General features: G+C 37.0%; 1 long non-coding RNA gene across 1 annotated transcript in view; it reads left to right on the top strand.

Annotated features, from left to right (window-relative positions):
• The first annotated feature begins 3,583 nt into the window (after positions 1-3,583).
• Gm39233 overlaps positions 3,584-27,777 on the top strand; it is a 42,088-nt gene continuing 17,894 nt past the window's right edge. Inside the window, exons 1-2 of the long non-coding RNA XR_879132.1 lie at positions 3,584-3,652; positions 5,925-6,098. This is a non-coding gene — a long non-coding RNA (predicted gene, 39233). The remainder of the gene's footprint in view (positions 3,653-5,924; positions 6,099-27,777) is intronic.

Here is a 27,777-nt window from a genome sequence, read left to right as displayed (position 1 = left end):
TATTAAGTATTCTAATACCTACCATCTAATTATGACACCAATCCATTTCTGTTCCCTCTTTCACAGTGATCGTTGACTCTTAAGTATAGGGGTTATTTTATACACGGATCCCTGGATCAGGGATCCATCACTGTATTTTGATTGGTTGTAGGTTTCTGTAATTTTGTTACTCGATTACAAAGAGATAGTTCTTTGATGAATGCTGAGACCTAAATTTCTCTGGGTGAATAAAGACAACCATTTAGAATGTACTTGAGGATCTTGTTGCTTTATAAAAGTGTCAGTTATTGGTTTTCATCCTAGACCTATGACTTCACTAACTACAGTTGGTTGTTTTTGTTTCCAGTACCCACAAGATTTTCCTCTTGATTTACTGGCCTTAAATCCAATCTGAAAGCTTTTAGTTATCACCAAGCTACACCTTCCACTACTGTACTCTTAGGGTTATTATACCAGGCATGTAGTATTTGTGGTTCATATATGCCATAGATGGGTATAACTGTCCACTGCCTCATCTTTTGTAACAGAGCATGGACTTTTCTGGTACCAAGAAAACTAATACTCAAGGAAGCATTTAAATCAATTCCTACTCAGGGGTCTCTGGGAACTCTTTGAAGTAGATAGTATATTCAACAATAGAAAATTTTCTTTCAATTCCAGAGTCAGTCAGGGGAAATAGCAATAGTTTGTAATATTTTCAGAGTCTCAAAAGATGATTTCTTATCCCTGGAGTTTGGATTTTTATATCATGGTCTTTGACTCTTGAGGGGAACATTGTCAGCCAAAATGGTTAAATTTCATTTAAATAGAGGTCATTGTGGAAAGGAGGAAGATCGATTCTAATAGCTTGGGAAGTGTACGTAAAAAGCTTTATTAATATGGCTTTCTGAATGTAAAATGTTCAGCGACAACAATAATATGTATGAAAATGTGGATGGGGGATGGGAAAACCTAGGTTTCAACCCTACACAAAGAACTGTAGGCAAGAAAAGAATGCAGAGTGGAAGAAGTAGTCTTCATAAGGGAGCATATCACAGATTTATCTAATACTTAATGGTCAGTGTGTGTGTGTGTGTGTGTGTGTGTGTGTATCAGGTTATATTTTTGTATTTACTAATACATTTGTACATATACACACATATCACACATGTAACAGCATTTTATGAAACACTAGGTGCCATGTATTTGAGAAAAAGCAAGGAGGTATATAGTGTAGGGACTGGGAGGAGGAAAGTTAAGAGGGAATTGATATGTTTATAATTTCAAAGACAATAGAAATATGACACATATCCAGTTACTGATAAGAAATAGAAATCAAGGACCACACTTATTGACTCAAGCTCAAGTATTTATTGAGCAAGTAGGACTGCCAGATCTTTGCAGGATACTTCTCTATATAATTGTCCTGTGCTGAGAATGTCAAAATTCTAATATATTCTCTTTTTTTGTGAAATAAGTCAATTTCTTTGTTACCATGTAGATTATTAGTTATGTGTGACAGAAACTTTTATGTTACCAAATTCTGCCACCTGTTTGCATGGATAAAAGTACTCATTCCATTTCTGTTACCATGTGTTCTTTGTTTGCCTGTACTCAAGCTTAATGCCAACATTAATTTTTAATCCCACCCACATATAAATAACTAAAGTGTATTTTCCACAGGCACTTTTTTTTTCTTCTATATGGTGTCCTATTATTTTTTTAGCAAACAAGTTAATTCTATGACGAGCTTATTAAAGAAAGGGGGAATTCAAAGTTTTCCCATTCTATTAATCCAGGGTTCACTTATCTGTTTCTTGGCCATGTTTTCTCTTATAAGAAACTGTAAAATGGAAAGTTGAATGTATTAAGTAGTTGCCTCAATTTTCTCCCCTTGATGACTTTCATATCTCTCAGAGGCAAGGTGGAATCCTTAATGTTTCCTCAAAATAGACTTCCCAAAATCAATGACGATCTTTACTGTGAGGAAACAAATAGCTAGTTCTTCATATCAGTACTTCTTCAATTTCATGTGTACTGGGCCGAGCTAATCATTATTTAATCCATGCAGTGTTCTGAGTTGCTTAGAAGGAGTCACAATAAAGAACAACCCTCCTATATTCTCTTATTACCTCAGTAATCTTATTTATTTGTTAGTTAGTTCATTTGTTAGTTATTTAGTTTTCTATTTGCATCATATCCCTAGACATTGTGGATCTCAAAACTTTGGCAAAAGACATTTCTCTATCTTTGTGATTAAAAATATCTCTCTGATAGAGTGGGTATGGGAAATCCTTGTGGAGACAGAGGGCAGGGAGGGGGAATGGGAGCGGGAATAGTCAGAGGGTGGATCAGGAGGAGAATATAATCTGGAATGTAAACAAACAAACAAATAAACAAACAACTTCAACTAAAGTATAATTTAGAATTAACCCTTGACAGTGCTCCTTATTTGTGCATTATTGTGCTCAATCTTAAAGCATGGAGAAGAATCTAAGCTCACTATAAGTCTTCTGACTGACAATTGAAAGGCAGGAAATCTCATCTATCTATTTTAATTGGTTCACAGTATATGGAATGTAGTTCTACATTGTTGAGGCTTTGGTTTTCAGTCAAAGAACTTACGGAAATTCAATTCAACCCAGAATATTTCATCAAACCAAAACCATTTTATAGCATATACAATTCCAATTCTACTCCCTCAAACAAAACACTACATATTTGTCCTCTTTATAGCAAAGATGCCTGCCATATACATAGCTGAACATTGAGTCTCAGAAAATCCTGTCTCACCTGGGCCCTTTGCTTACATATTACAGATGTGTTGCTAGGTGTTCATGTGCGACTCCTAAGAATGGAAACAGGATCTGTTTTGACCCTTTTATGTGCTTTGGGAACCCTTTTCTTCCCATTGGGTCACTGAGTCCAGCCTTAATAATGGGGACAGTACTTAGTTCTTTTGCAACTTGACATGCTATGTTTGGTTGAGATCCCTGGGAAGCCTGATGTTTTCTGAAGGGAAATGGAGGTAGGCAGTTGCAGAAGTGGGAGGGAGTGTTTAGGAGGAAAGGAGGGAAGGGAAACTGGCTGACTTTAAGATATTAAATTGATAAGTAATAAAAATACTTAAAAAGAAAGAGAACATATCTGTCATGGAATAGAGAGGTGGAAATCCTAAGGCAGGTCTCCTTAGGGATTCGGTCATTGTCACAATGCCTGAGTGAAAGAATGGGCTTTGTATAATATGCAGTCAGCATTCACTGTTCATGACAGGATCTACAAGGCAGAGAGAAGAAGCCAAAGCTAAATATGAAGCTAGAGGCTGCACCTCTCTATTTCTAAGGCTGATACTCAAAATAGCCTCCGTTCTCATGTCTGGTAGCATTCTGCAAAGGTAGGCCAAGAGAAGTCAAAGTAATTTAGATTCAATCTTCTCTCAGAAATGAAATGAACAGAAGTTTTATTAAAAGGAAATGAAGAGGAAATTGAACTTTCTTATTTCATTGTGCAATTGAGATGACGCAAAACAATATTCGTGAAAAGATGTTTGAAAGATTGTTATTTATGTGCCTCCTCCTACCCTCAATTCAACTACAACCCACCTGCTCTTGTCAAATAGCCGCTCAGGTCATCTATTCTCTGACAAGCCAACTCTCAGAAACAGCAAAGACAGGTAAGGCTAATGTGATCCTTATTAATACCTCTTAAATAATTTTGTCACATTTTCTAATTTATAATTCTTAATGATACAGGTAATTAAAGATGGAATTAAAGTTATGATTTATTTTGATGTCATTATCAGCTACCAAATAAGTAAAATAACTTTAGCCTGTTTAATATTTTCCTGAGATGAGCGTATTAAACCTCTTCTGTAATAAATGAAGCCATGGGAGAATCAGAAGGAGCATGCTTTGGCAACTATTCTTCCAGAGAAAGCCGAACCTATATTTCATGATGGCATTTGTTCCATTCAACATAGAGATAGGGTTATGGAATTTAAAGTTCTTAGGACTGAATTATTTCATTCCAAAAAGGGCTTATGTATTTCATCTAATCTATGTGTAGAAATGTTGAGTAGGATTATTTGATTGCAAGTTGAGAATGATGGACTTATGAGGTCTTTTTAAGATTTTATTATTATTATTATTATTATTATTATATTTACATTTCAAATGTTGTCCCCCTTCCCAGTCTCCTGTCTTCAAAACCCCTACCTCTTCCCACTCCCCTTTGCCTATAAGAGGGTGTATCTCCCCTACCCCCTCACGTACTCCTTCTTCACTGCTATAGCCTCCCCATTCCAGGACCAAACACCTCCTCTTCCACTGATGCCAGGTAAGGCAGTCTTCTGCTACATATGTAATGTAGCAGAAGCCATGGACCCACTCAGGTATACTCTTTGGTTGGTGCTTTATTCTCTGGAAGCCCTGAAGATCCTGGTTAGTTGATGCTGTTGTTGTTCCTATGGGGTTGTAATCCCCTTCAGCTTCTTCAGTCCTTTTCCCCTAACTCTTTCATTTGAGGTTCCTGGCATCAATGGTTGGCTGTATCTGCATCTGTCTTAGTCAGGTGCTGGAAGAGCCTCTCAGAGGACAGCTATAGAAGGCTCCTGTCTGCAAGCACTTCTTGGCATCAACAATAACATTGGGGTTTGGTGTTTACAGATGGAATGGGTCTCAAGGTGTGGTGGCCTCTGGATGGCCTTTCCTTCAGTCTTTACTCCATTAATTTTTGTCCCTGCATTTCCTATGCACAGGAACAATTCTGGGTTAAAGATTTTTGAGGTTAATGGGTGGCCCCATCCCTCAATTAGGACCATGTCTTTATATTGGAGGTGGTCTTCAGGTTCTATTTCCTTGCTGTTGTGTATTTTGGCTAATGTCATCCCCATCGTGTCCTGAGATCCTCTCACATCCTGGCATCTGGGAATTTCTAATGGTTCCCCCATTCCCCACTGCTTACTACTACATATTTCCATTTATTTTCCTGGGCTTCTAGACTTCTTGCCTGTCTCTTCACATCCTGATCTTTTCCTCCCCTCTATCTACCATCCAGGTCCCTACCTCCCTCTACCTCCCATGATTATTTTGTTCCCCCTTCTAAGTGGGATTGAAGTATCCAGACTTTGGCCTTGCTTCTTGTTAAGTTTCTTATGCTCTGTGAGTTGTACCATTGGTATTCTGAGTCTTTGGGCTAATATCTACTTTCAAGTATGTACTTGTGCTTTTTTAATACTGAACTTCATAGAGGGTTAAGAGGGCAGTTCAAATACCTAAAGGCAAACTTATATATTGTCATCAGAAACTACTTTCACCTCTTTCTAGAACTTAGACATTACTTCTACAATGTCCAAATGGAGGTGACATGTCTCTCCTTCTCATTCAGATAATGAATTAATAATAATTCTTAGCTAATAAGGAGCTGGGATTCTATCAGGTCAGAACAAAATAAATACTCCAACACTTCCAGTTTTATTACTGTTGCTGTGATATACTAACCTACCAAAAAGAAACATGGATGGTTGACTGCATGCACGGGAACCACAATGGAGGAGTTAGGAGAAGTACTGAAGGAACTGAAGGGATTTTCAGTCCCATGGGGATAACAATATTAATCAACCAGACACCCTAAAGCTCCCAGGGAGTAAACTACTAACCAAAGAGTACACATGGAGGGACCCATGACTACAGCTGCATATGTAGCAGAGGATGGCTTTGTCTGGCATCAATGAGAGGGAAGCTCCTTGGTCCTGTGGAGGCTCCAGCATAGGGGAATTCTAGGCCACTGAGGTGGGTGGATGGGGGAGCAGGGGAGTGGGGGAGGAGATAGGGAGTTTGTGGAGGGGAAACTGGGAAGGGGGATAACATTTGAAATGTAAATAAATAAAATAACCATAAACAAAAGAAGCATGGAGAAGACAAAGTGTATACTGTTTACAATTTCAGGCTACACTTCATCATTGAGTGTGGGGAATTGCAGGCTGGTATTCAGTTGAGCTGATGTCTGAACCCCGATGGTCATAATTCACCTACATGACATGATAGGCATTCCCTCATGTTCCTGGAACTCCAGCTTCTGCCTAAGGTAACACCTCCCACAGCCCCCACAAGAGAAACATGGTGAGTAGTTATGTAAGCAATGGCCCAAGCTTCTGACCTTCAGGCTAAAGTTCTCCCCAGTTACCTAGCAATGATGAAGACCATAAAAGGGGTGCTCAGCCCCCACCTTGCTCTCTAACTCTTACTCCTTTGTCCTCTTACCTCTCACTTCTCTCTCCCCTTCCCTTTCTCTTTGTCTTCTTCTGTCTTCTTCTCTCCTCTCTCTCTCTCTCCTCTCTCTCTCTCTCTCTCTCTCTCTCTCTCTCTCTCTCTCTCTCTCTCTCTCTCTCTTGTATCTTCTCTCCCCTGCATTTCTATAATAAAGCTCTTAAAACAGAGTGTCTCTGCTCCTTCATGGCCCACTATATACTCTGGTCAGTGTTGGGAACTTCTTCCCCTATTCCCTCTCTCCTACAACCCTGGTAGCTTTAGCAAGGTAGCTCTGGGGGAGTCCCCAGGCAGGGCTGTCCCTGGCCATTCCCTGAAGAGTGGGATAGAAGAATAAACACCCAGGGATAAGTGGATAGGGTAGGTAGCAGCTCTCCCACGCCTGACTGACCAGAGAATAGGGAAACTCTGGTGGGGCATCAGCCTCTTTTTCCTTACCCCCACTTCTCCTGCCCCCCCTCTGCCTTTATTTTGTTCCCAGAGGACATCAAGGCAGGAAATTCAGCTGGTACTCATACTTTATCCACAGTATAGAACAGGAAATAATGAATGGTAAATGTTAGCTTGCCTTTATATAGTTTTCTTCTGTCACATACAGTTCAGTAATTCCTGACTAAAGAATTGTACTGCCAGTTTGAGATTGGTCTTCCCAAACCAATTAACAATAAAGATAATTCTCCATGACCATGCCCACAATCCAATATTATAAAGAAGATCATTTAACTGAAATTATCTTCTCAAGTGATTCTAAGTTGTTCCAAGTTGATATTTAAATCAAACTTTTAGGCCAGCTCATTGTTTCTCAAATGAATATCCTTTTCCTTTTGCCTGTCCAGTATAAAAAACACTAAGAAGTTCTGTTCTGTCACATGCAGTATTTCAGGAATCCAGGGGAACAGAGGCCCACACCATCTTGGAGATACAGAGTAATGCAACTCCGGCAATGAAAGATTTCTGGAAAACTGTTCATGTTTAATGATCACAACCCCTAAGTGGCAGCATAATCAGTTCTGCCTCCCTGTAAGAGTAAAAGTTAGCTACATGCAAGTGATTAGCTCTAGGAATCTGAAAAGTCCTGGGAATGTTTAGGAAAGATCTGCATCCAGCATTTCTTCACACCAAACAAGGAGAGTTTGTGTGGCCCTCTGTTTCTGTGCTCAGAGATGCCTGTAGTATAGTGTGGTATTTTTTAATTGATTCACAGCACTAAGGTTACAGAACTGTAAACATAGATCCTGTAAACATGAATGACCGTGAATGCAGAGATCAGAGGGTAAGATGAATGAGAGCTAGTGAACTGTAATAGTTGTGACTATAGAAGGTTGTTCACAAGTCAGCACATATCCTTGACCTTTCCAACTACAGTACATCATATTGTCAACTCTCTGTCCTTCATATTGTCATGGTCAACCCACAGTATCTCTACCTATAATAAGAAAAAAGAAAGTAGTTTGCCAAGGTAGAAGAATGGATTCTTTGAGGGAGGAGAAACATAAAGGCTAATATTTATTATAGAGTTTTGACAGGTGACATTTCTGTCTCTGAAACTACTTACAGTAGTTATTTCTTGTAAAAGAAAAATAATAAAAGTTATCCCAGTAGTGGCTCTTAAAGTTCAAGAGGATTAGGATCCACCAGAGATTGTTCTGCATTGAAGCAGAAGGTCCAGAGGTTTGAAGTGGAACACTGTCTGCCCTGTATACAATGGATGTGGAAACTGATTATCAGTAACTCTAGGTGATAAGATGCTCTATTTGCTTGGATAGCAAAATTCTTAAAATTAGGATCTGGGTGTGTTCTTAAATTTTACTACATTTCTACCACTAATTTGACTGCTAAAATTTGAATGGGAAGAGAGTGCATTTAATAGAAAGTTAAGAGTTATTACTGGAAAATGGCATTCTGTGGGTAATTAAGTTTAGGAAATGCTGCTTAAACAACATTGATATGTTTGCTGCAGGGACTTATTTCAGTCTTTTGTATGATAATGTACAGAGTTGCTCTCAAAAAAGAGAAAGCATTAAGTCATATTTCTTACATATCTGGTTGTGCTGTGCATGATTTTTTTTTTACAAAAATAATCACTCTGGCAAAATATGGGCATAAAACTGCAGTAAGTAAGCACTCCTTTTCTTCTCAGAACTTTCATCAGCACAGATATGTACATAACACATCTTTTCTCCCTTTCATATCTGTCAAAGTCAGTAATTCAAATATCAGGGTAAAACTTGTTTTCTTAGGGCCAATCTTACTGCTGCCACTTATCTGGTCTTTGATTTCTTGGTCTTTGGGTATCTAGTGGGAGTCTGAGTATCACTTGAAATGCACTGTTCAAGCTAGCCCATCTCATTCTTCTCTAGCTTAAAATCTATGCACACCACATACATGAACCCGCTAGCATCTGCCTAACGCACTAGGTCACTGGTTTTGTTCTATACCAAGGTAGTTTGCCAATTAAGCAAACCTGAAGAGGGACTGACAGATCCTTTTACCTCATTCCAGGCAAACCAGGAATAATTAATAGGTTCCAGGTTCAGTGAGAGACTGTCTCACAAAATATGATGGAATGTAATTGAGGTAGACACAGGAAGTGGAATTCTGGCAACCATATGCATTTTTCCACACACCAAGATGTACATCACACACACACACACACACACACACACACACACACACACACACACACTCTACACACATAATGCTACATTTACAAAGGCATGTCATTTACATCAACAACAGAGATACCCAGTGAAAACAAAGTATCTGATATTTTCAATTAACACGTACAAAGACTGTTCTTTATGAAGTTCATAATGCTCCCATGTAGGAGTTGCTTTTATCTAATTTCTTAGAGAAGTAGAAAGTAGTAGCAGACCCTGACTTTATGATTTTCTCATTAGTTTTTTTGCTCTTGAACCATGGAGAGCACTACATTCAAGTTGAAATTAAAATTCAGTGAAGGTCAGTTCTTCTGGTTGTGAAAGTGACATCACAGCATCAGAGTGCCTGAGTTGGTCTCATCGTTTTGATCCAAATAAGTCACCAAGAACACTTCCCTATGCAGAGCAAGTGGAAAGGAACTACTGGCAACAAAATGGTAAAGCGTCTACAAGGTAGCATTGAGGGACAAAGCAAAAGTTAATTTCCTTTGTAAACATAGTGAAATATATTCTTGATGGTGTCACTGTTAAAGTACTAGCACTAGTTGGTAATAGTTATTTCCTTTGTAATAAAGGGAAGCTTTTATTCTTAGGATTTTAGATAACATCAATATCATTAGGCACTTTAAAATGTATTAAAAGTTTCAGTAGAAGGGGTTTTACATCAATTTATAGGACTGAAATAGATCCTAGACATTTTGTATGTGTTGAACATTTTGGTTGTGATACAAATACCACTAGTGCCAACAAGGATGTACTTGGATTTTATAACATCAAAACAGTTAATATATATATATATATATATATATATATACTGAATGATGGGTTTAAGATGTGTGTCACTCCCCACTAGAATTTAAAGTTTGGCTCTACACCAATTTACCCCACATGGAGCATAAAAGAACACAACAGAATCTTCTAAATTACACAATAGTTTTATGAGAAAAGAAATTCACTTCCTTCTACTTACAGACAGAGAAAAAATCATTTTACACATTGAAACTCTAATTTAAAAAAATCTAAGTACTCCTACACAGGTACATGAATTCATATACACTCTTGAACCAAGACCCTTTCTTCTAAATTTTACCAATAATTAAAATACAAATTGTTATAGATGATGGCAATAAAAATGTATTCTTTTATTTTTATTTTAGTTATGTAATGATTGGTGGTATACACAGTCATTGTGTAAATGTGGATATCAGAGGGTAGCTGATCAAAATTAGTTCTTTTCTTCCACCAAGTATTTTCTGGGCAGTTAAACTCAGACCTTCAATCTTTGCTACTTTTTTTTTCTTTTTTGATTCTTAATTTATAGGGAAGGACACAGTTCACTGTTAGTGATACTTCCTCTTGACAGTTATCTGTGACATACATAATAAATGTAGCTGAACTAAAGCTTGAAAACAAATTAATTAGCATTGTTTTTTCATGATTCCTGCTTCTTATCATGCTTGAGTTCCTGTCCTGACATCCTTCAATGATAGTCTATGATTCATATGTACACATAAACACGTTCCTACATAACTTCTTTTAGCCATGTTATCTATCAAAGACATGAAAGAGAGCCAAATTAGATACCACATTACAGGGTATGAGAATAAATGAGAACAGAGGACTACACATGAATATGATATTAATGATTGTATGTGAAGATTTTAAACACTGCCCATTGTTCCAGATGGGGGTAAAGGAAACAATTTATGTATAATACCCTAGGAGTATATACATAATTTAAAAAAATCCCCACAGGAACTAAAAGGTCCCAGATTTACAGTGTGAATTTTCAAATTTAGTGTGCTATCAACATTATTTGACACTATATTACTCAAGATGTCGTGACTGACTTGAGCAATGCAAACCTTGTTCTTCAACTATTCACCTTCAACATGTAGTACTACAGGTGCCAATGAAGACATTTCTTTCTTCTCAATTGAACTTCAATTCTGTCATTATAAACCACATGGGGAAAAGATGCTGCTTTCTAGAGAGCAAGCAGAAAAGAGACACACACAAACTGTCACTCTGTACCAAGCAGCAAATACGCAGTGTGTGACTCATGTTCTCATAACCAACCTTTCCTTTTCCCTGTAAAACTGTTCTTTCCAATAATCATGCAATGGTATTCACCATGTTATCGGTTTATTAAGAGATGTAGATACCGAAAATTACTTTCATTAAACATTTTATATCTAACCATCACCATGAAAATAAAAATAAATTTAATAGGGCATAAAATGAATAAGGTAATAGACTATAGGCTTAATTACATGGATGCATTTTGAATAAGAATAAAATTTGAAAGAAATATTTCCTCCAGCAAAAATCCTATAAGGAGTGACCGAAAGATTCACTTACAGAATAAAGAACTGAGGTAACTTTAGTTCAGAGTGCATGTCTAGAAAGATAAAAATAGTGGTCTTTAATTCCTACTGTTTATACTCAGAAAAATAAAGTGCCATTTGACTAGAATGCCAATTATGATGAACAAGAGCAAAGATAATTCTGAGCTTGGGAGCTCATTCTGTAATAAATGCATAGCTCAGGCCATGGAAGAAAAATTTGCTACCTAGCCTGATCCATCAAATTAAATTCTGTATCAATACATTGTTCATATATAGTGATAAAATGCTTTATTCAAGTATATGTAGGTGTTTGATAATTAAACTTTCACAATAACTGCAACAATTCCTTAGCACTAGGAAAAAAAACAGCTTTCAATATAACAATTTATTATAATTGCTATTGACTAGAACTGCATGTGTTCGGTGACAAAACAAATGCTAATATGCCACTGTTTAACAAAGGTTTAAATTCAGCACAGACCACACAGTTTTTACTACCAGGACCACTGCATCGTGACTGGTCCATCAATGATTTTCTCCCAAATATTGAAGTCTGAAAACAAGATTAAAATAAAACAATAAAGGTAGGAAAGAAATATAATCTATACTCTTTATTTTATTGCTATAATGCAATTTTACTTATTTTGTAGCAAGGAATAATTAGAATGTTATATAAAATGGTCATTCTTTATAGCATTAATGTAATGTAAGCATCTACAAAAGTTTTAGAAAGAGTGTAGTAACATAAAAAATTTAAAACATATGAAATAAGACAAAATTCCATGGATACCCATTGTGATAGTTTGCATAAGAACGACTCTGATCTTATGAGATGATGTATTTCAATGTTTAGACATTAAAACTGGAGCACATTGAGAGGATTAAAATGATTACCAAATATGTTACAAATTTAAAAGCTTAAATTGATTTGAATAATAATAGAAGTTTCAAAGTTTTATGATATACATTCTTTAATCTTTTACTATCTTTGTTTTTTTTTCTATTTTTACTAATATGATTAGCCCTCAGCAATATGTCTACAAATATTTTACAGTACTTATGAAAACAATTACTTACATATTAAAACTTTTGATGTTTTCTATTTGTTACAAATATTGTAAGTCAGCTCTGTTAATTTCTTATATTTTCATATACTTGTGCTTTTTTATTTAGTTCACTATTATTTTAAACACTTGTAAATGTTTAAAAGTTATAGATTTATATTAAAATCAGTTATTCACACAGATGATTTATGTTTATTATCTTGTTTTGGTTCTATTTACTTACCCTGTCTAATAGTTTTCTGTCTTGGAAAGATGAAGTCATAGCTATTACAATCTATGGAGTCCAGACAGAATATTCTGGATAACTTTTAAAAATCTTTCATAGTCATTATATAATTTCTTGTTAATAGTACCCATTTCAAGTCCATTTTACTTCGGAAGATCTGTCCTACTAAAACATAATTTTCCACTTCAAGTCATCTGAGATGTTCTTAAGTTCTGAGTGTGTGTGTTTCTTTGGGTAAGCATATTATAGAAGTACAATAACTTTAACTTAAATAATATTAAAGGATAATAGCTAAGAATGTTACTGGAAGAAAAAAGATGGGAGAGGAAAACTAACTGACAACTTAAAAAGATATTTTTCTCAGTTGTTCTAGTAGATATCCTAGTAAGTATATGTTTTTGACAGACTTTTGAAAGAGTACAAATGGTGGCTCCTTTAATCTAATTATTATTATTATTATTATTATTATTATTATTATTATTATTTGTTTACATTTCAAATGTTATCCTCCTTCCTAGCCTCTCCTTCATGAAGCTCCCCCTCCTCTTTGCCTCTAATAAGGTGCTCCCCCACCTACCCACCCACTCTCTTATCATCCCTCAAGCATCCCTCTTCTCTGGGGCATCAAGCCTCCACAGGACCAAAAACCTGCCTTTTCACTGATACCAGATAAGCCTGGAGCCACGGACCCATCCGTGGGTATATTCTCTTTGGTTGGTGATTTAGTCCCTGGGAGCTTTCAGGGGTCCAGTTAATTGATACTGTGTTTCTTCCTATGGGGTTTAAATTCTCTTCAGCTCCCTAAGAGCTCCCCATACTTTTCCATTGGGGTCCCTAGGCTCATTTCAATGGTTGGCAGTGAGAATCTACATCTGCCTTAGTCAGGTACTCGCAGAGCTTCTCAGAGGACAGCCATCCCAGGCTCTGGTCTACAAGCGTATCTTGGCATCAGCAATAGTGTCAGGGTTTGGTTTCTGCAGATATAATAGATTGCAAGGTGGGGCAGTCTTTGGGTAACATTTTCTTCAGCCTCTGCTATATTTTTGTCCCTACATTTCCTTGAGACAAGTTTATTCTTAATAATCATGAGACACTTCTTCGATGATATTAATTGTTGGGGGAAATGTGAGAATGGCTAGGAGGTATAAAACACTCTCCCTCTCTCTCTCCCTCTCTCTCTCCCTCTCTCTCTCCCTCTCTCTCTCCCTCTCTCTCTCCCTCTCTCTCCCTCTCTCTCCCTCTCTCTCCCTCTCTCTCCCTCTCTCTCTCCCTCTCTCTCTCCCTGTGTGTGTGTGTGTGTGTGTGTGTGTGTGTGTGTGTGTGTGTGTGTGTGTAAAGTGGCTGGGCCTTGAATAGGAAGGTGCAACAGCTTGTACTAAGAAATTGTATCTAAATGTTCCATGTAAATAGAAGCAATCTAAGATTATCTGTATATGTGGAGCAATCTTCCATTGCTACTACCCCCATTCTGTCTCTGTTTATATAACTACGTAGGCAAATGTATATCAGATATGGATATGTGGGTATGATATGTGGGGTTGCAAAGTGAACAGTTCAAAACACTGTATACAAACACAGGAAAGTCAGTTCATATGACACAGTTCACAGACAGTTCATATGAAAACCAATGCAACTGCTTGACTGCTAAGTAACATGGGGCAGATAGCAGAAACAATGTTGATAGGATGAGCTCAGATTATTTACATCCCAGTTGGCAAAGTCTTTCCTTACCCTACTCATAATGCTAGCAACTAAAATTTGTGAAGTTTGCATTTTTGTAATAATTTTTCCATTTCACAGTTCAGATTATGGTTTAGTATACATTGTGATGGATAACTAAAACCACAAAATGACAGAAAAGGTGGGGAGATTTACACAAATAAATTTCTCTCTAGCTATATATGCATCATTATATTTTAAATAGCTAACTTCTTCAATGGATTGATGGCTCATAAACTGGGGCATCAGAATCCTATACACAGGTCAGTAGAAAGCAAATTTAGGTAAGAGAAAATGTAGTCTTTTTTTAAAATAAATAAATAAAATTTATTTTAAAATATACAATTCGGTATTGACATTTTTTAAGTCACCAAAAATAATTTATAATAGCTAAATGCCCCTTAAATACACATGATATCTTCTGAAGCTAAAAGTAGTATGCACTCAAACAGTTTCAGAAGTGTATTTGCAACATTACACATGATAGAAGAAGAAAAAAATCTCTTATGAAGTCCTCCATGAAAGAAAATTATGTCAGGTTCCTGATTAGACAGAAACTGTCCCATCCCAAAGGGAGAATATGCAGTGTAACTGAATGAATTGGGTAGTATTACTTCTGTTTATATTTTGTTGAATAGTTTGAAGAGTATTGGTATTAGTTCTTCTTTGAAGGTTTGATAGAATTCTGCACTAAATCCATCTGTTCCTGGACTCTTTGTTTCTTAGGGAGACTTTTTTTTTTAATTAGGTATTTATTTCGTTTACATTTCCAATGCTATCCCAAAAGTCCCACGACTGCTTCTATTTCTTCAGGGGTTAGGAGACTATTTAGATGGTTTATCTGATTCCGATTTAACTTAAGTATTTGGTATCTGTCTAAAAATTGTCAGTACCTGATGGTACCTTTTCCAAAATTGACCATATAATCTGTCACAAAATAGGCCTCAACAGATACAAGAAGATTGAAAGAATTCCACACATTCTATCAGATCAACATGCACTAAAGCTGATCTACAATAACAACAAAAACAATAGGAAGCCCACATATATGTGGAAGCTGAACCTATTCAATGATAATTTGGTCAAGGAAGAAATAAAGAAATAAAGAAAGAAATTAAAAGACTTTTTAGAATTTAATGAAAATGAAGGCACAACATATCCAAACTTATGGGACACAATGAACACAGTGCTAAGAGGAAAACTCAGAGTGCCTCCAAAAAGAATCTAGAGAGAGCATACTCTAGTAGCTTATCAACTCACCTGAAAGCTCTAGAACAAAAAGAAGCAAATATGCCCAAGAGCAGTAGACAGCAGGAAATAATCAAACTCATGGCTGAAAGCAACCAATAGAAAAAAAAAAAAAAGAACTATACAAAAATCAACATAATTAGGAGCTGGTTCTTTGAGAAAATCAACAAGTTAGATGAACCCTTAGTAGACTAACAAAAGGGCACAGAGACAGTATCCAAATTAACAAAAACAGAAATGAAAGGGAGATATAACAAAAGAAATTGGGGAAATTTGAAAAATCATTAGATCCTACTACAAAAGCCTATATTCAACAAAACTGGAGATTTTGCAGTCTTGATGCTCCAATTCCATAGAGGAGGGTTGTGGGGAATTGCAGGCTGGTATCCAGTTGAGCTGTCTGAACCCATATGGTAATAATTCACCTAGATGACACAGTAGGCATTCCCTCATTCTCCTGGAACTCTGGCCACTGCCTAAAGTACCACCTCCCATAGCCCTAGCAAGAGAAGAATGATTAGTAGTCATGTAAGCAATGGCTCAAGCTTCTGACCTTCAGGCTAAACTCATCTGCAGTTACCTAGCAACAGTGAAGACCATAAAAAGGGGTGTTCACCCCCCACCTCACTCTCTTACTCTCTCTCACTCTTTTGTCCTCTCACCTCTCACTTCTCTTACTTCTCTCTCTTCTTCCCTTTCTCTTTATTTTCTACTCCTCTCCTCTCTCCTTTCTCTTTCTCTCTAGCCCCCCCCCCTCTGTGTGTGTGTGTGTGTCTTTCTCTACCTTCTCTCTTTCCCCCTCCATTTCTATAATAAAGCTCTTAAACAAGAGAGTCTCTGCTTTATTAAGACCCGCTGCACACTCTGGTCAGTGTTGGGAACTTCTTCGCCTATTCCCTTGCTCCTGCAACCCTGGGGCTTTAGCAAGGTAGCTCCAGGGGGTCCCCAGTTGGGGACTGCCCCTTTCTCCACCCCACCCCCCTGGCTGAGTGGGTCAGGCATGCTCACCTGGGGCTGAGTGAAAAAGCACCTGGCAGTCTCCCTGCATCCACCTGCCCAGAGTACAGGAACTCTGGCCAGACGTGGCATATTTTTCCTCCCCACTTTTCCCCAGCCACCCCCTTTATTTTGTTCCCAACAGAGGCTTGGGCCTCAAGAAAGATTTCCATGTTGGAGATCTATATAGACGCCCACCTGGAGAACATCTTTATCCATTTCTTATACTAGAATCATTACAAAAGTCATTTACATTAAAGTAATTATGTTTACTGCAAGTTTTAGATTAGTGTTTCACAGTTCATTTGAGCAATATATCCTAGGTGACACCTTAGAATTACCATTGCAAACATGAAGGCAGCAGAGCCTTCTGGGGTAATAAAGGGGTCCACTATCACTGTAGAAGAAATAGGTTCAGCTATGACCCAGGGGAAAACAGTTAGCATGAATCCACACAGAGCTTTATTTAAAGTTGAGAGTTTCCTTCCAGTTTTAGATGTTTTAGTCTTTACCACAGAAGAAGAGCAACAATGGCACAGGCACACATGTTACACTCACTTCTGGTTATGTCTTAAATGGGACATGCTCTATGTTTCCCTTAGAGGGATGTAATTTTATCTGCCATCTTCATTTATGGATGTATGGAGGGTATATCTAAGCATCAGTAGTCTTAAAATAATAAACTTGGTGACTTTGAATTCTATAACCCCATGGATTAATCCCGAAATGAACTCTAAAACCATTCTGCAGCTATGCAGAAGGAGATATTTTAATCATTACTGAATTCTGCTCCACTTATGCCAGTCAGTTGCTACTAGTCTGCTCCATTCTTTTTTTAAAGAATACCATCCTTCTAATTGACTTACTGAGCCTATGAGATTTCTGAGCACTTGATAGCTACACTGTGCATTATTTAAACTAAATTGCCTCATTGGCTATTTCATATTCATCTAACCATATTCACCAAGACCATTACAGATGATATGATGGATAATCTAGTATTTCCTATAAAGGCCAAGTTCTAATGTTGAATAATTTGCTCCATTCATTCTTACATTCTAACAGATTTGGCACATAATGTTCTCAATAACAGTGTGTGCTCACATGTCCCAAATAATTTCTATAAATGGGATTTTAGCTTAATTGAGCAGATATAGTTCATTAATGTTCATGTCAAAACAAGATGCTGATAGTTTTCCTGTTCAACAACATCTAGAGGAATGATCTACAGGGTTCCAGATATTCTACCTTTGCTTCACACATTGATTGACCTCTGTTGTGTTGAACATCTGGTATAGAGCTAGTAAAACTGAGAACCAATAGTATTTAATGACACTTAACTAACTAATGTTTAATTTCCATCTATTTGAATTTAAATTCAAATATCTGTATGTGACTATTCATTTTAATATTGGAAAATACAAATGTAATCTCTTCTTTCCCCCTCCCCACCCACCCACCCACCCACTGGTCAAGTGCCTGGGGGAATGAGAGAGAATACTTGTATTATATTCTACATGGAGACTTCTTCAAGATTGATCATCTGATACACAACTAAATGTGCCATGCCTCATACGCATTTTGTAATTTGTGTTGGTTATATGCTCAAATTGTTTTTTAAGAGAGAGATTATATGTCTAAATGTGGAGTAGGTAGGACTAGGATTGTGAGTTTGCACTTGGTTTCACATGGATGTTTCAGGGATTGATGGAAACTGGATGCATCTAGAGATATAAAGAGAAGGGTGAAAGTCAAATACATGCTCATAGTATGCTAATAAATTATCAAACCTCAAAATCTTGGCCATATTTGAACCTCACACTCTTAGCAGTCATATTAGCCTTGGCACATTCATTAATATGCCGTGGACAAAACTGAGATTAAGAGGAAAAAATTAGCACAAATAACAAGAGAGCTTTGTAGCTAGTTTATCTGGGCATGACATAAAAGATACTCCTTTCTCTTTCCATTGGAGGAAAAGAAAAAAAAACCTAACAGAGTTATGCTTATGAATTTGTTTATTAGTAAGAAATGTCAAGAGAGAGAGAGAAATGATCAAGTACTTATCATATTTTGGTTATGTCTGTGTATTTTTCAATATTTATATCTGTAACAAATGTTTGTAATTCTTAAATGTTTTAAAATATTACCCATGTGCTTCATATCCTTACTCTTGATTCTGTACCGTTTGCACTGGTTTATATGAAGGAAGAATAGTTTTGTGGTGGGAAAGCCAGTAAAATACATACTATTTTTTGTTTTAATCTTAACACTGAGATAGTCACACAATACTGTTGTTTTCTCTTATAGCTTACGTAGATATTGCATATACTAGAGATTGCATAACATATGTATATATTATTTGGATGCATTTGTATGCAGGAAGGAAGAAAAGAGATAGGAAAAAAGGAAGGGAAGAATATTGGTAAAAAAGGTGAAATGTGGAGGAAGAGAGAAAAGAGGACAGAGAAAAGGGAAAGGAAAGAGTAAAGTAGGAGAACAATCAATCACAGGGAAATGAACATTCACCCAGAATCTCTCTCTTACGTGATATTACTAAAGTTAAGATTGGCTTTGACACTTGGAATTATATATATATAGTTTGAAGAAAATTATCAAACTGCTGAGAGCATTTGACCTCCTATTTGTTATTGCCCATTTTCTTCCTCAGCCTTTGCTCTGGTTTTTGATATAAATGAGTGCATCGACTCAAATACACGTACTTAAAATCTCAGAAATAGCAGTCGCAACACTTCTCTCATTTTAGTCTAATAGTTCTGGATCACATATCCTGCAATTCAGTATTGTCTATCCACTGATCCTGGAGTATGATTAAGGCACAAATGTGTAGCACAGACAAAGCAATATTGGAATAACTCTAAAAAGCTGCACCCATTGATTCATGTTTCTACCCACAGCTCCAACATACCTTGTGGAAAAATAAATTGACTCTTCTTGTTTTATTTTCAAGAGGACATCCTCACATTCAGAAGATGAGTGAATTGAAAATATATGCTTGTCATTTTAATTACTTTTTATCTTTTCTAGAGGATGTGGAGATATGGCAGATAGTGGTGTTTTGTTTCTTAATCACAAACAAGGGTCTTATCATCTTATGTCCTTGATATTGGTTAAGGCCATGCTTAAAAATGTTAAAAATGAGTACAAAGAGGTGCCCTTCTCAGTAAACTCGTAAACATGCTATTCTGTTCTGCATATAAAAAGGGAGACATTTCCAGAACAAAAAAAATATAAGAAATAAGAAGGCTAAGTTATACAACATAGTTACCTGAGGAGATGCAGTGATATAGCACTAGGATTGTTCAGAAGGGTAAAATAGCTACATATATAATACATATGAACTATGCTGGCCATCTTTCTGTCTTCACTGGTGTGTGTGTATGTGTGTGTGTGTGTGTGTGTGTGTGTATGTGTCTGTGTTTGTCTCTTTGTGTGTGTCTCTTTGTGTGTGTTTCTGTCTGTATATATGTAATCTATAATATCTGACCTGTACCATGATGCCCTTTGCAGAAAAGATGTGAAGATTGTTGATTGTTGGTTGATAAAATGGAAGAATGAATTGCAGACATACTAGAAGAGGTGACACACTATCAAGCAATAACAATTATTTGCCTATGCCTATTTTTTTTGTATATACATCTTTCTTGGCCATATGTTAAATAATTAACCTACTGTAACTCTAACTGGCCATGGGCTAAGTTATGTAAACCTGAGAATCAATTCTTGTTGGAAGGATACAATTGTTTTTCATCTTAAGATGCTTTGACTTACAATATCTCAACTTTAAAACAGTATGAAAGATGGATGGTACAGAGACGCTGTTCTTCAAAGTTTGAATTTTGATATTAGCTTGGATTTCTAAAGCGTCATGTCCTATGATGCTTTGCTGAGTTGCTGGGCAGTAACATTAAGTCGCACCTCCTCTTTGGCTCTACCGTCAGATGTGCAGAGAACATCACTACATCCTGTTCTGTGTTGCTAAGTTACCATATTAGGTGTATTGGCTGCTTCTGGACTGATGTTATTTTTACTTCTGTCAGGAAATGACTCTTTCATAAGCTAAAGAGCATCTGTATATATGACAATAAACATTTCGTAAATGTCAGCTGTGTGCCAGACTGCTACATAATATGTTTCAAGATTTTCTGTTCTCTAGTTCTATTCTTTGGCTCATTCATTCAAAAATATGTTTGAGGACTGCCCTGGTGAAAATATTTCCTCTCAAAAATTAGAAATTGGGATGAATTGAATATTTCATTTGGGGATAACTTTGTTTCTATGAGGGGGGAATTTGATTGATCTAGCTTAGCATTTCAGTAAAATAAATAACGCACACAATCCTCAGTTTGCAGAATGGGTATTGTGGGAATATACTTGCTTTATATTTCGGCTATAATGAAATAATTAAGAGGCTATTTAGTGCCAAATTTAAAATGCAATTTCCTACTTCATTGCCCTGCTACATGTCATTTATTTATTTATTTACTCTCTGATATGGAGTTGTTTATGGAGTAGTATTGTCTTAAAGTTTAGAATATTCTGCCTCAGGATCCTGATTCCTAGGGTTACATGTGTATACCACTGCAACTTACCTGGCTACATGATTTAAACTTGCTTTCTATTGAGACTTTTCTATATAGTAATATATTGTCTATAATATTTTTAATTATGTAGCATCTAATTCAGAGAACACGGGAGCTTGTCTCTGACTGCAGATATGATTTTATATAAAAAACCATAGACACCAGCAAAAACTTGCTCGAGTAAATGAATTCAGTGAAATTGTATAATACAAAATCAGCACACGTTACTCTGGGATATGATTTCATTTTGAGAAGCAATGAATCAGTATTTCAATGTCAAACAAGAAATTGAGTACCAAGTGGGAATCAAGTGAATACACTTTTTTTCATTTTTGTTATTTGTACAAGTTTTTGACAATATTATCCATAAACATAATTCAATCCTCATGGCTCATTTTCTCCCAGCAGTTCAGCCTACCTCTCAAGATTCTTTCCAGATAGTTGAATAAATGTCTACAAAGCCTCAGCACTCATTCCTCTGCAAATTGGTATTTAAGGTATAGACTGCAAGTGTTCTCCTTGACAACGAGACACTCTAAATTTGGCAAACACACAAGAGATTGCACTTCTTTGGAGTCCTGTATTATCCTTCATGGCCCTAATCTATGGGAAGTCCTGGGCCATTTACTCTTCTACTCATCACTACAAAATTCTAATGAGCAAGGAAGAGAATTTTTTTTGACTTGTTATCTGACTACACAGACATATTTGGAAACTGACTAATGCTCAGAGTCAAAATTCAATGAATGAATGAATTAATAATGTAAATTACTATGAGTCTCTACATCAATCACCAAGGTTCTAGTCAGTATAAGATGCATTTAAGGCAACACCAGGCTTCGGAACTAGACTTTCAGACTTGCATGAAAGAGTTGGTATGTATGGTGCATCACGTTTGATGATTAAGGGGGTGTTCTAATCATACATAGTAACTTTCTTACAAACTCTGATATACCGTAATTATTTTAGCTCCTTTGTGCTTTTGAGAGATGCGTGTGATGTTTTGAGAGATGTGCATTAAATCTTTTGACTTTGGAAAGACAGTTTGATTTTTACTCTATCTTACATTCTCTATCACATGTGAATGTGATAACATAGCATTTATTTTTCTAATATAGAAGACTCATGAATTATAAAATTCTATGTGGGAATAAACTGTTAAACATATCCACTAATTTTTATTAAGTTCTAAACTGTAGAATCACTTTTGAACATTTAAGAGATTTTTGTTTGTGAAGACAAGTGCATCCATTTCTTCCTTTAAAAATAGTGCCGTAGCGCAATCCAAAATAAAAATATAGAACAAAACTTTCATCGATCATCCCTGTGGAAAAGCAAAATCATTTTAAGGGGAGAAGAATTAATGCTTATGTGAAATACCTGTTTTTGTTTAATGTACACTTGTTCCTAGTACTGATAATACCTTTTTTTTTCATGAATTCTTTTGCGTTAAAAACAAACTTTGGAAGACAAGTTTACAATTACTCTTTACTTTTTAAATAATTTACTTATAAAGAACAACAACAATTCTGCTTATTTATGAATCCTGGGTGCTTGTAGTAACTAGAAAGTCTAAATAGATGAAATAACTGTTGGATGTTTCTATCAAAGGGTGACCAAAGGAGTGGAATACCAGATATGTTAGGATAACAATCAAGATCATCATTAGTTTAATACGTGCAGCAGGAAAAGGTACACACACAATACTGTGACATATTAAATATGGTATCCACAGATTCTTTTCAAGCATTTTATTTTAATGATGGCAAGACGGTCACTCTTTTTGAAGAGTATGGCTACACATCATTAATCTGAAAGAGAGGAGTCTAAAACATCCTAGAATCTGAATAAAGTTGGATGATTTGAGAAATAGAGTTAGACCCAATATGGGTGGAATACAGTGAGATGTTATAAATGGTCTTGAGTGATGCTGATGACTAGTTATAATGCAAAATTCACCATTTAATAACTTTATCCTTATACTACTGAACCAACAATTATATCAATGAGATTGAGGCTCTTTGCAAATGTAAATTCTATTAGATTCAGTTTATTTTGTTTTATGTTTTTTTTTTTCATTTTTATTAGGTATTTAGCTCATTTACATTTTCAATCCTATACCAAAAGTCCCCCATACCCACCCACCCCCACTCCCCTACCCACCCACTCCCCTTTTTTGGCCCTGGCGTTCCCCTGTACTGGGGCATATAAAGTTTGCGTGTCCAATGGGCCTCTCTTTCCAGTGATGGCCAACTAGGCCATCTTTTGATACATATGCAGCTAGAGTCAAGAGCTCCGGGGTACTGGTTAGTTCATAATGTTGTTCCACCTATAGGGTTGCAGATCCCTTTAGCTCCTTTGGTACTTTCTCTAGCTCCTCCATTGGGAGCCCTGTGATTCATCCATTAGCTGACTGTGAGCATCCACTTCTGTGTTTGCTAGGCCCCAGCATAGTCTCATAAGAGACAGCTACATCTGGGTCCTTTCGATAAAATTTTGCTAGTGTATGCAATGGTGTCAGCGTTTGGATGCTGATTATGGGGTGGATCCCTGGATATGGCAGTCTCTACATGGTCTATCCTTTCGTCTCAGCTCCAAACTTTGTCTCTGTAACTCCTTCCATGGGTGTTTTGTTCCCACTTCTGAGGAGGGGCATAGTGTCCACACTTCAGTCTTCATTTTTCTTGAGTTTCATGTGTTTAGCAAAAGGCAAAAGACACTGTCAATAAGACAAAAAGACCACCAACAGATTGGGAAAGGATCTTTACCTATCCTAAATCAGATAGGGGACTAATATCCAACATATATAAAGAACTCAAGAAGGTGGACTTCAGAAAATCAAATAACCCCATTAAAAAATGGGGCTCAGAACTGAACAAAGAATTCTCACCTGAGGAATACCGAATGGCAGAGAAGCACCTGAAAAAATGTTCAACATCCTTAATCATCAGGGAAATGCAAATCAAAACAACCCTGAGATTCTACCTCACACCAGTCAGAATGGCTAAGATCAAAAATTCAGGTGACAGCAGATGCTGGCATGGATGTGGAGAAAGAGGAACACTCCTCCATTGTTGGTGGGATTGTAGGCTTGTACAACCACTCTGGAAATCAGTCTGGCGATTCCTCAGAAAATTGGACATAGTACTACCGGAGGATCCAGCAATACCTCTCCTGGGCATATATCCAGAAGATGCCCCAACTGGTAAGAAGGACACATGCTCCACTATGTTCATAGCAGCCTTATTTATAATAGCCAGAAGCTGGAAAGAACCCAGATGCCCCTCAACAAAGGAATGGATACAGTAAATGTGGTACATCTACACAATGGAGTACTACTCAGCTATTAAAAAGAATGAATTTTTGAAATTCCTTTCCAAATGGATGGACCTGGAGGGCATCATCCTGAGTGAGGTAACACATTCACAAAGTAACTCACACAATATGTACTCACTGATAAGTGGATATTAGCCCAAAACCTAGGATACCCAAGATATAAGATACAATTTGTTTTATGTTGAAGTCCTTGATCCACTTGGATTTGAGCTTTGTGATAGGTAACAAGTATGGATCTATTTTCATTTTTCAACATACAGACTGCCAGTTAGACCAGCACCATATATTGAAGATGCTTTTGTTTTTTCACAGTGTATTTTTGGTTGCTGTGTCAAAGAGCTAGTGACCATAAGTGTGGGTTTATTTCTAGGATTTCAATTCTATGCCATTGATCAACCTGTCTGTCTCTGTATCAATACCATGCAGTTTTTTTAATCACTATTTTTCTGTAATATAGCCTGAGGTCAGGATTGGTGATTCCCCAGAAGTTCTTCTATTGTAAAGAATTGTTTTCACTATGTTTTACTTTTAAGTTATTTCATTTATTTACATTTTAAATGTTCCCCTTCCCAGTTTCCCCTTTGCAAACACTATCACAGCTCATCTTTCCCTTGCCTCTATGAGGGTGCTCACCGACCCACTTATTCCCACCTCACTGCCCCAGAATCCCCCTATACTGGGGTATATCAGCCTCCACAGGACCAAGAGCCTCCCCTTCCATTGATACCAGATAAGGCAATCCTCTGCTATATATGCAGCTGGAGCAATGGATCCTTCCATGTGTATACACTTTGTTGGTGGTTTAGTCCCTGGGACCTCTGGGGGTCTGGATATTGTTGTTCTTCCTATGGAGTTGCAATCTCCTTCACCTCCTTCAGTCCTTCCAGTAACTCTATCACTCTGGTCCAAATGCTCAGTTTGATGGTTGGCTGCAAGCATTTCCATTTGTGTTGGTCAGGTACTGACAGAGCCTTTCAGGGGACAGCTACAACAGGCTCCTCTCAGCACACACTTCTTATTTTTGGGTTTTTGTTTTGTTTATTTGTTCGTTTTTTTTTTTTTTTTTTTTGCCAGATATTTCTTTCTTTCTTTTTCTTTTTTTTAATTAGATATTTTCTTTATTTATATTTCAAATCCTATCCCGAAAGTTCCCTATACCCTCTCCCACCCTGCTCCCCTACCCATCCACTCCCATTTCTTGGTCCTGGTGTCCCACTGTACTGGAGCATATAAAGTTTGCAATACCAAGAGGCCTCTCTTCCCAATGATGGCCTACTAGGCTATCTTCTGCTATATATGCAGCTAGAGACACAAGCTCTGGGGGTACTTGTTAGTTCATATTGTTGTTCCACCTATTGGGTTGCAGACCCTTCAGCTCCCTGGGTGCTTTCTCTGCCTTCTCCATTGGGGGCCCTGTTTTCCATCCTATAGATGACTGTAAGCATCCACTTATGTATTTGTCAGGCACTGGCATAGCCTCATCTGAGACAGCTATATCAGGGTCTCTTCAGCAAAATCTTGCTGGCATATGCAATAGTGTCTGGGTTTGGTGGTTGATTAGAGGATGGATCCCCATGTGGTGTAGTCTCTGGATAGTCCATCCTTTCATATTAGCTGCAAACTTTGTCTCTGTAATTCCTTTCATGCAAATTGATCCATTCTTATCTCCTTACACAAAGCTCAAGTCTAAGTGGATCAAAGACCTACACATAAAACCAGAGACACTGAAATTAATAGAGGAGAAAGTGGGGAAAAGCCCCAAAGATATGGTCACAGAGGAAAAATTCCTAAACAGAACAGCAATGGCTTGTGCTATAAGATCAAGAATTGACAAATGAGACATCATAAAATTATAAAGCTTCTGTAAGGCCAAAGACACTGTCAATAAGAGAAAAAGGCAACCAACAGATTGGGAAGGGATTTTTTTTTTTTTACCAATCCTAAATTTGATAGGGGACTAATATCCAATATATATAAAGAGCTCAAGAAGCTGGACTCCAGAAATTCAAAGAACCCCATTAAAAAATGGCGTACAGAAGTAAACAAAGAATTCTCAACCGAGGAATAGCAAATAGCTGAGAAGCACCTGAAAAAAAAATGTTCAACATCCTTAATCATCAGGGAAATGCAAATCAAAACAACCTTGAGATTCCACCTTGCACCAGTCAGAATGGCTAAGATCAAAAATTCAGGTCACAGCAGGTGCTGGCAAGGATGTGGAGAAAGAGGAACACTCCTCCATTGCTGGTTGGATTGCAAGCTTGTACAACCACTCTGGAAGTCAGTCTCGCGGTTCCTCAGAAAATTGGACACAGTACTACTGGAAGATCCAGCAATACCTCTCTTGGGCATGTATCCAGAAGAAGTTCCAACTGGTAATAAGAACACATGGTCCACTATGTTATTAGCAGCCTTATTTATAATAGCCAGAAGCTGGAAAGAACCCAGATGTCCCTCAACAGAGGAATGGATACAGAAAATGTGGTACATTTACACAATGGAATATTACTTAGCTATTAAATACAATGAATTTATGAAAATTTTGGACAAATGGATGTATCTGGATGATATCATCCTTAGTGAGGTAACCCAATCACAAAAGAAGTCACTTGATATGCACTCACTGATAAGTGGATATTAGCCCAGAAACTTAGAATACCCAAGATACAATTTGCAAAACACAAGAAAATCATGAAGAAGGAAGACCAAGGTGTGGATACTTCATTCTTCCTTAGACTAGGGTACAAAATACTCAGCAAGCACTTCTTGACATTAGCAGTGGTGTTTGGGTTTGGTTTCTGCAGATTGAACTGAAACTTAGGTGGGGCAGTCTCTGAATGGCTTTTTTTTTTTTTTTTTCTGTTTCTGCTTCATTTTTTGTCCCTGCATTTCGTTTAGACAAGAACCATTCTGGGTTTTTTTTTTTTTTTTTTTTTCCGTGTCGGTGAAGAATTGTGTTGGAATTTAATGGGGATTGCACTGAATCTGTAGATTGGTTTTCATAGGATAGCCATTTTTACTATGCTAAATCTGCCAATCCATGAGCGTGGGAGTTATCTGCATTTTCTGAGGTCTTCTTCAATTTCTTTCTTGAGAGCCTCAAAATTATTGTCATAATAAAAATTATTATCATAAACTTTCACTTGTTTGGTTAGAGTTACAAAAAGATATTTTATATTATTTGTAACTTTTGTGAAAGGTGTTGTTTTCCTAATTTCTTTCTCATTTATCCTTTATGTAGAAGAAAGCTACTGATTTGAGTTAATTTTATATCTAGCCACTTTGCTGAAGTTGTTTATCTGCTGGAGAAGTTCTCTGGTAGAAATTTGAT

Source organism: Mus musculus, chromosome 8 (assembly GCF_000001635.26).
Source record: "Mus musculus strain C57BL/6J chromosome 8, GRCm38.p6 C57BL/6J".
NCBI classification, from domain to species: domain Eukaryota; kingdom Metazoa; phylum Chordata; class Mammalia; order Rodentia; family Muridae; genus Mus; species Mus musculus.
The sequence above is the reverse complement of the archived record's forward strand: the minus strand, read 5'-3'. Positions and strand labels throughout refer to the sequence as shown.